Here is an 8,344-nt window from a genome sequence, read left to right on the forward strand (position 1 = left end):
ATCACCGCTTGTAAAGAGAGAGTAAATGCTCCATATAAACTACCCGCTCATTACCGGTTCTGCAGGTAGGGTCATCAATACCAGCCATGATGGGGTGTTATAATAATTTCGTTCTAAAAATAGTTGTACACAAACCGCAGGCGAGCCATAGACTGTCCGACAATTCACAAAGCGACAAAGCCATGATAAATGCTTTAAAAAGTTAACCCTTATCAGCTGCTGTCAACTCCATAATACGTGCGGGGTTGTAATCGAATTAATTACTGGGAATAAAGCCCTCCACGGACCACGCGACTTGATGATATTATCTTTAACTTGATTACGTTCATTCTCTTTATTTTTATTACAATAGGAATCCATTAAGCGCACTATGTTTTGTTTATTTTAGTGCCCACTCATTTATTTAATTTGTTTTGTTCGCAACCAGGTAAAAGTAAATAGTTCATTAACTCAATAATCCTCTATCTGGTATGTCACACGCATTTTTATAGCCAGACAAATCTATCGAGGCCAATTTACTTTCTGCTGGACATGAATGAATGAATGAATACACTTTTATTGTACACCAAAGAAAAGTAGTTAAAGAGATAAAAAATACATATCAAGAGAGTACAATTTGGTGGCCTTATCGCTGCATAGCGATTTCTTCCAGGCAACCAATGGCGTAAAAGGAAGAAAAAGGAAGATGAATACAACTTTTTTTTTTTTAGAACTTTTATGTTGTTGTTGTTTTAGAAGAATTACGTAATTAAGCAAAAAAACTATTTTAAATAGTTTTTGGTACTAAACGGGTTTGACAATCAAAGATTGAATGAAAATTCAGAACAAAAGATTCAAAATGAACACAGGAAGCATTATTTATAAAAGTGGTAACCAAACCACGTGTTATGTTAGCAATTTTCTGTTTACTTTATAAAATGACCCAATATTAACTTTGAACGGCTACAACGCCCTTTAAACCGAAACCAAACAAGGCTTCTTGGCAAAAGAAAAAAGGTAGGACGACGAGACAGTAGGATAGTTCTCCGGACGAGCTCTGTTACAGAAAGCCCTTACGAATAGTAAATAACAAGCGCACCTTTCGTATTTTGTTTCTCTTTTGAAATCGTACATTTCTTTTAGAACTGTGTTTATTTAAAAAAAGTTAACAAAATTAAGAATTTTATTCAAAATTTCATTTTATACTGTCTGTCGTCTGTGCCACGCATTACGCAAAAATTATAATTTCCAAGGCGTATCAGATCAACCCCGTTTGTTCTCAACAAAGAGCAATATTAATTACACAATCACTATAACTGATACGGCCCGCATAGCAAACATTAATTAATATATAATCACCGTGTCCAATATAGACTCTGGATACAACATGACTTGACGTTTTGCTAATATCACCAGCTATTATTAATGTAAGTTATGTTTGGGGTAAGTTAAACTGTGTTTATTTCTGTTACAAGCAGACTGCGGCGTCGTCTGCATACACATCTAACCACCATCATCATCAGTGGAGTGCACAGAGGGTATGCACAGGGTATGCAGATGATATAAAATGAATAAAATCTCCAGTATGAGTTGCAAAAAACTTAATGATAGGCATTGTAAGAGTTATAAAAAGCCTAACCTTAAGTAATCCTGGTCTCTTGTAAGGAGTTCCAAAATCCACGGTCCTGGGCCGCCTGTTTCCAGCGGCTCCCAGTGATTCGTTTGATCATTATGGAGAACTCTTAGGCATGCAGGTTCGCTCACGATGTTTTCCCGCACCGTTGAAGCCGTTATATTTTAATTGTTTAAAAAACGTATATAGAAAAGTTAGAGGTGCGTGCTGGGATTCGAACTCGGCCACCCGCAAGTGGAGTCGAGCTCCTGTGATAAACTGTGATAGCCTAGTGGGTGGGCTGTCACAAATTACTAAAACTCATAATACAGAAATATTTCAATGAAAGTATAGTCAACAATAACAAATGACTTTTTTGCCATAATGCGTAACAAAGCAGCCTCTCTTCTACAGGGTTTACGTACCAGCGACAACGGCATTCTAAAGGTATTTGCTCCCAGATTCGACTGCCCTATACTGTGCCACTGTGTGAGAGTAGCAATCGGGCAAGTGTAATTTTGTTTATTTTTATTTTTTTTTATTTTTTTTATTATTTAAACTAATCAATACTAACTCAGTGGTTAAGGAAAAATTGTAACTAATATACTAACAAGCTATGGAAGGAAACGTCTGAATTAAATGATTATTATTATTATTATTATTCTTCTATCATTTTTTATTTTTTTTAAAATTAATTATTAACAATGCTTAAAAATAAAACACTATTAAAAAATTATAAAAAAAAAACATCCACTCCAGAGTGAGGAACCTCCTCACAATACGCGCCGTTTCAAGGACTACTGCCTTCTGTATCCGACCCTTGATCTCGACTCCAACAACCAAGCGAAAGCTTCTTAAGATGTTGGTAGAAGCTTTTACTATTTATTATTATTATTATAGCAAGTGAATTGAAAACGAAGTTGCCCGATAATGAATTTAATCAAAATCGTCTTAGAATACGCCGTTTTTATCATGTCCAAATAATATTTCATTCGAACTTATAGCTTTTGTATTAGTTACGATGAACATTTCACGAAGCTGAAATTCCATCGGATCGTAAAAGAATCACGTGAAATGTATTAAAAGGTCCTTCCAGCCGGATGAGCGCTGTGATTGCTCTCGGGCCGTAAATATCACTCCCGCGTGCTCACTCTTACAAAGTGCCTCTCTACCGGCTTTTGCTTTAAGAAATCGAGGATTTCTCAAAAATATTTTTACTATTTACTCGTAGGTATAAGATGAAAAGACGTCGTACCTTCTGGTTATATGTTGTCTTTACTTATATAGACTGTTTGTAATAGAGGTAGTTTTTCGACGATCTGCGTGATAAGTAGATGTTCCGGTTTTTATCTCCGGCAGAGACAATTTGGAAATTTTAAATTACTGAATTTTCTGTAGCCTGGTCTGGTGAGGGTTTCAGCCGTGAGGGGTCACCACACTAAAACTTTAATATTTTTATCTCGCCTGCTGATAAATGAAGATACAGTCTAAGATGGTAACGGCCTAACCGTTAAGGAGGATTTCAGTTATCTAAAACCCTATCCCCCTAATCGGTTTCTACACGACATCGTATCATCATCATCATCTCAACCGATTGAAGTCCACTGCTTATAGGTCTCTTGTAGGGATTTCCAAAATCCACGGTCCTGGGCCGTTCCGTACGTTTTTGTCGGTAGGGTGGTAACTAGCCACGGCAGAAGCCTCCCACATGACAAAAATACTGAAGGGGTGAAAGGTCTAAAAATCCGCACTTGGCCAGCATGACTGACTACGGCATATACTATTCCCACTCTGAGAGGAGACCCGTGGTCAGTAGTGGATCATAAAGGGTTGATATTATGATGATGATGACGATGTTATAATATACGTAACATAATTATATTTAATTATAACATGGCTGAAGAGTTTATTGTTTGTTTGAACGAGCAAATAAGTTATATATAACAACTTAGGAGCGAGCAAATAAGTAAACAAGCAGGAGGGCGATGCGTCTCACGCTTCTACTTTATGTGCCTAATGATAATATAGGTAGGCACACTCTTATATAATTGGGCTAGGAAATGTAAATAAAGGGTATTCAAATCAGACAGGCAGTTCCAGAGATTAGAACGTTCAAACTAACGAACAAACATATAAAAAAAAATCTCTGCGGCTTGATATTAGACTAATAGTACAGATTTGAGGAAAAAAACCATAGAACAAAAGAGTATAAAAAATGTTTCTTTACCTCCATAATGATCAACACGCCTATACCTATATAAAAAGTAATATTCGTACCGACAGAGTCTCAATACAAGACTTAAATGTATCTCTAGTGCATCCGTATATACCTAAAATACTTAACGACATGATACAACGAATATTTCCTGTAAATCAAAGAATACATTTAAGTTAAGTATTTCCTGAAAACTATTCAAGTAATAAAACACGAATAATTATTAGGATATTTGTAAAAATGCTTTTATTTTGATTAAATAATATGGCACAGATCAAGTTATAATACCAAAAGTTTAATTATTTATCCACTTTACAAAATTACTGTGACAAACATCATAAAATAATTATTTTAGGGCAATAAGCTCGTATTTTATACAAAAATAAAGATTCAATTATCATATTACGGACATTCGTAATTAAATACAAAGCAGTAATAATGACGGACGGTCGCAGAAACCATGGTAATGAGGTTTGAGTTTCATTAACGCGTAATTAATATATTTGCGGGACCCCGTGTTACGTTGTTTGCTATGTTCCTTCGAGACCTGCGGCCAGGCACAAGTTTATTTTACTGAATATTTAATGTTTCACAAAAACCGGACACTGGTTTTATACCTTAATCTATATATAAATTAAATACAAAAAAAAGACTTATTACTCCTTTTAGAAATCAAAATCATATAATATAAAAAAATCAAAATAATATAAAAAAATTACCCATTACCGACTCCCTAAAGAGCACGGGTCTCCTCCCACAATGAGATGGGGTTAAGGCCGTAGTCCACCACGCTGGCCCAGTGCGGATTGGTGGACTCCACATACCTTGAGAACATTATGTAGATCTCTCAGACCTGCAGGTTTCCTCACAATGTTTTCCTTCACCTTTAAAGCAAAGTATATATTAATTATTAAAAACGCACATAACTTAGAAAAGTTAGAGGTGCTTGCTGTGATCCGAACTCGCCCCCCGAAAGTGAAGTCGAGCTCCTACTCAATGCGCTATCACCGCTTAATGTGTTTAAATGACATAAAATTCGTATCCTCACTTATCATAAATGTGAAAGTGTGTTTGTTGCAACAAATCAAATTTTTTTGCATAGACTTAGTGGTAAGAGTGGAAAGTAACATTTCATCCCAGGAAAATAAATGATTCCCACGGTATTTGTAAAAACGCGAAAAAAGCGGGCAACAGCTCGTAAAATAATAATGAATTATGCGACCAAAGAACCCTAAAAGGGTACCTTAGATAAAAGCCTCCTTCACTTTTTGCCAGTTATGTTTTGTGCTATTTCTAGCCAGTTTAGCTTCACTCATAATTTCACCTGCCTTTTAACTGTCTGTGTTCCTACCACCACCCTATTATTGTCATACTTATAAAAGAACATTGTCTAACATTTGACTCCAAAATGACGAAGCTAGTTTATACAGAGACAAAAAAAAAAAAATACCCTATTACTTACAAAACTTTGCTTGTTTCAGGTAAGTTAGAAGTCAACATCAATGGACAATCTACCCATTATGTAAGTGCTTCTTCTTCTGTTCCTGTGCCGTTTCCGCACTTGGTTGGTCTGAAACCGTCCGTTGTACGTATGGCCACTGATGCGGCTCCCCTCTGGATCACTCCAGCCAGTCGAGCTCACTCCAGAAGCTTAGCAGGCCGCCCAGGTTGCTTCATGGAGTGTTGCTGAGGAGCAAAGGTGCGCTGTGCGTTGTTCTGCCTTTCCATTGCATCGGAGCATTACGTGTATCGGTGTATCATCCGATTCTATGCGTGCATGTAATGCATGCTTACTCACTCGTTTATTTTGGTTAGTCAGTTAGTTTTGCATTGCCACAGTATAGATGGTCTGTTTAAAATTGAGCTACTCGTAGTCCAAGGTTTATCCGGTAGAATGTGTTTAAGCGGTGCTAAGGCACACTTTCGAGGAGTTCGTGCACCGGTAAACACCTCTAAATTTTCAGAGTTATGTGCGTTTTAATTGGTGTAATTAAATACAACCTGCTTTAATGGTGATGGAAAATACCGTAAGGATACCTTCACGCCTGAGAGTTCCCCATAATGTTCCCAAAAGCGTCTGAATTACACCAGTTTATACTTGGACCCGTGACCTATAGTTGGTCGGAAATGGGTTTATAATGACGCATTAAAAACGTTATTTTTACTGGCACCATCGACTTTCTTATCGATAGCTTAACCAAGGAGTATTTTAGCACTACGTCAGAAACTTCTTGCTGAAATATATTGTGGCTATGTTGACAGCCGATTAGCGCAGTGGGCAGCGCCCCAGCTTTATTTTTATTATTTATAAAAATATTCTTCAGTCATCTAATTAACCATAACACAAGCTACGTTACTTTAAGGGTTGGTTGGCGAAGTGTGTAATATCGTAGTTTATTACTGCAACGCAGAACTGAAAGGGTCCCATTGACCACAATAAAACAAAGTACGTTTTAGCAAATTTTAAATGCTATTATTATTATCATTCTTGTATGTGGCTGTGAGTGTTACTGTGGACAATAAAGCGTCATCTTATTTTTCATAAATGGGTTAAAAAGGTGACAAAAGTAAATTGTATACAGCTTATATCCCAAGCGACCTTGAAACAAATACAAAATAAGGAAAACACTTTATCCCTATATTATGCATGTGCATACTCAAGGCGTTGTTATGGAACCATTCTTATGAATTGCTGTAATATTCACCTCCTTTTTATTATAACAAATGACATTTAAATATAATCTAGCGTCAAGACTAAAATCTTTTCAAAATCTTTCAAAAATTTTATCTTTAACTAACTTTTATTTTTAACTTTTACAATAGAAAAAAGGTATTTAATACATTGCAAGTTTTATTACAACGCATTATCTAGTTAAATAAAGTTTATTTAAATATAACAAATAAAAACATATCGTGAGTACAGTTGTCAGTTCTTACGCAAACATACGTTATGTCCTTACTTTTACTTTGTTGGTAAGTTTTTTTTAAAAATTAAAATGTTGACTATAGCTAACTTCAGGGTGTCGGTTTTTTGTGATGGTGTGCGTGCGCATCGTATATATTTACTCTCATTCACTCTCATGAAAAGTATATAGTAATTAGTTAATTAATTGTCCTTAACAAAATATTGCTTTTACTGATGCAGGAACGGTTATTGTTGAGGAGTTCTTGTTACGAGCATAAATTGCTGATAGACTGAAAATTATTAGCTAGTAAGTTTTTCTAATAATATAATATTCTAAACACAGGTCAAGAACTAAGAAAAGGGCAATAAGCAAGCCAAGAGGTTAATCCCGATTGTTATCACTACGTGTGTTATGAATTATGATTGTGAAACCACCAACCCGCGATATGTTATCGTACTACTTAATAGCTTACACCCTGTAAGCTATTAACCCAACTCTCCTGTGAGATAGGATGCATGCCCAGCGGTGGGCATGCACCCTATCTCAATATACGATGATTTTTTGATCGCCACATAGTTACTAACCGCATTGCGTTTTGTGCGGGCTATTTTTGGACTTTTAGAACCCGTGCATCCATTTCGCAATGTTAATTTTTGAGAGCGGAGATCCAACCTCGTTTTGTAGATGGAGTACCAACAAGCCTAGTATTTGTGATGAAAATTAAAAACATTGTATAATTCTTAAGTGTAGTTCTTAAGTAACATTATAATTCACTATACCTATATGACTCTTAAATATATTTTTTCGGCCTGTGATTACAACATCATCTTCATATCATCCCATTACCAGCCCGGGTACAGGTCTCTCACAATGAGAAGATTTGCGGCCGTAGTCCACCGCGCTGGACCAGTTCAGATTGGTGGACATCATACACATTTGAGAATTCGCAGGTATGGAGATTTCCTCACGATGTTTTCCTTCACCGCTGAAGCCAGTGATATTTTAATAGCTTAAAAAACTTGGAAGTGCGTGCTGGGATTCAAACTCAGCCCCCCTTCAGTGAAGTCGAAGTCCTACCCACTGGGCTATCACCGCTTCGACGCGAAGTCCTATATTTCTCAAAGTAAGAACAACATTAATATATTTCTAGAATTTTCCTAGAAGGTGAAATCAACCTCTAGGAATGGGTTTTACTTAAATCCACACTGAATCGAAAACTGTTAGTATAAAAATTCAAGAGAAACTTAAAAAATACATAATTTGTAGGTTTACTAAGGAATTCAATATTCGATAAATTTTAGAAAAAAACATCTAGCGAACTTCCTTCACTCGTATAAACTAACCTGCAAAAAGGATTTCTAGGTTAACACTTCATTGGGGCAAACTTGGATTTAGGACAATTACAAAATTGTGTCCAATTCGGAACATCTGTGGCGACTTTGGCGTATTTTAAATAATAAATGAAATACGACTAATATACACACATCGCTATCGAGCCCCAAAGAATGCGTAGCTTTTGTTATGGGTACTAAGTTGACTGAAGAATATTTTTATGAATAACTTACGTACCCAGCCCGCTTCGCCGGGCTAGATTTTGTTTTATTTTATTTAAACAATAAACTCACATCTTAA

This window comes from Pararge aegeria, chromosome 18, assembly GCF_905163445.1.
Source record: "Pararge aegeria chromosome 18, ilParAegt1.1, whole genome shotgun sequence".
Taxonomy (NCBI): Eukaryota; Metazoa; Arthropoda; class Insecta; order Lepidoptera; family Nymphalidae; genus Pararge; species Pararge aegeria.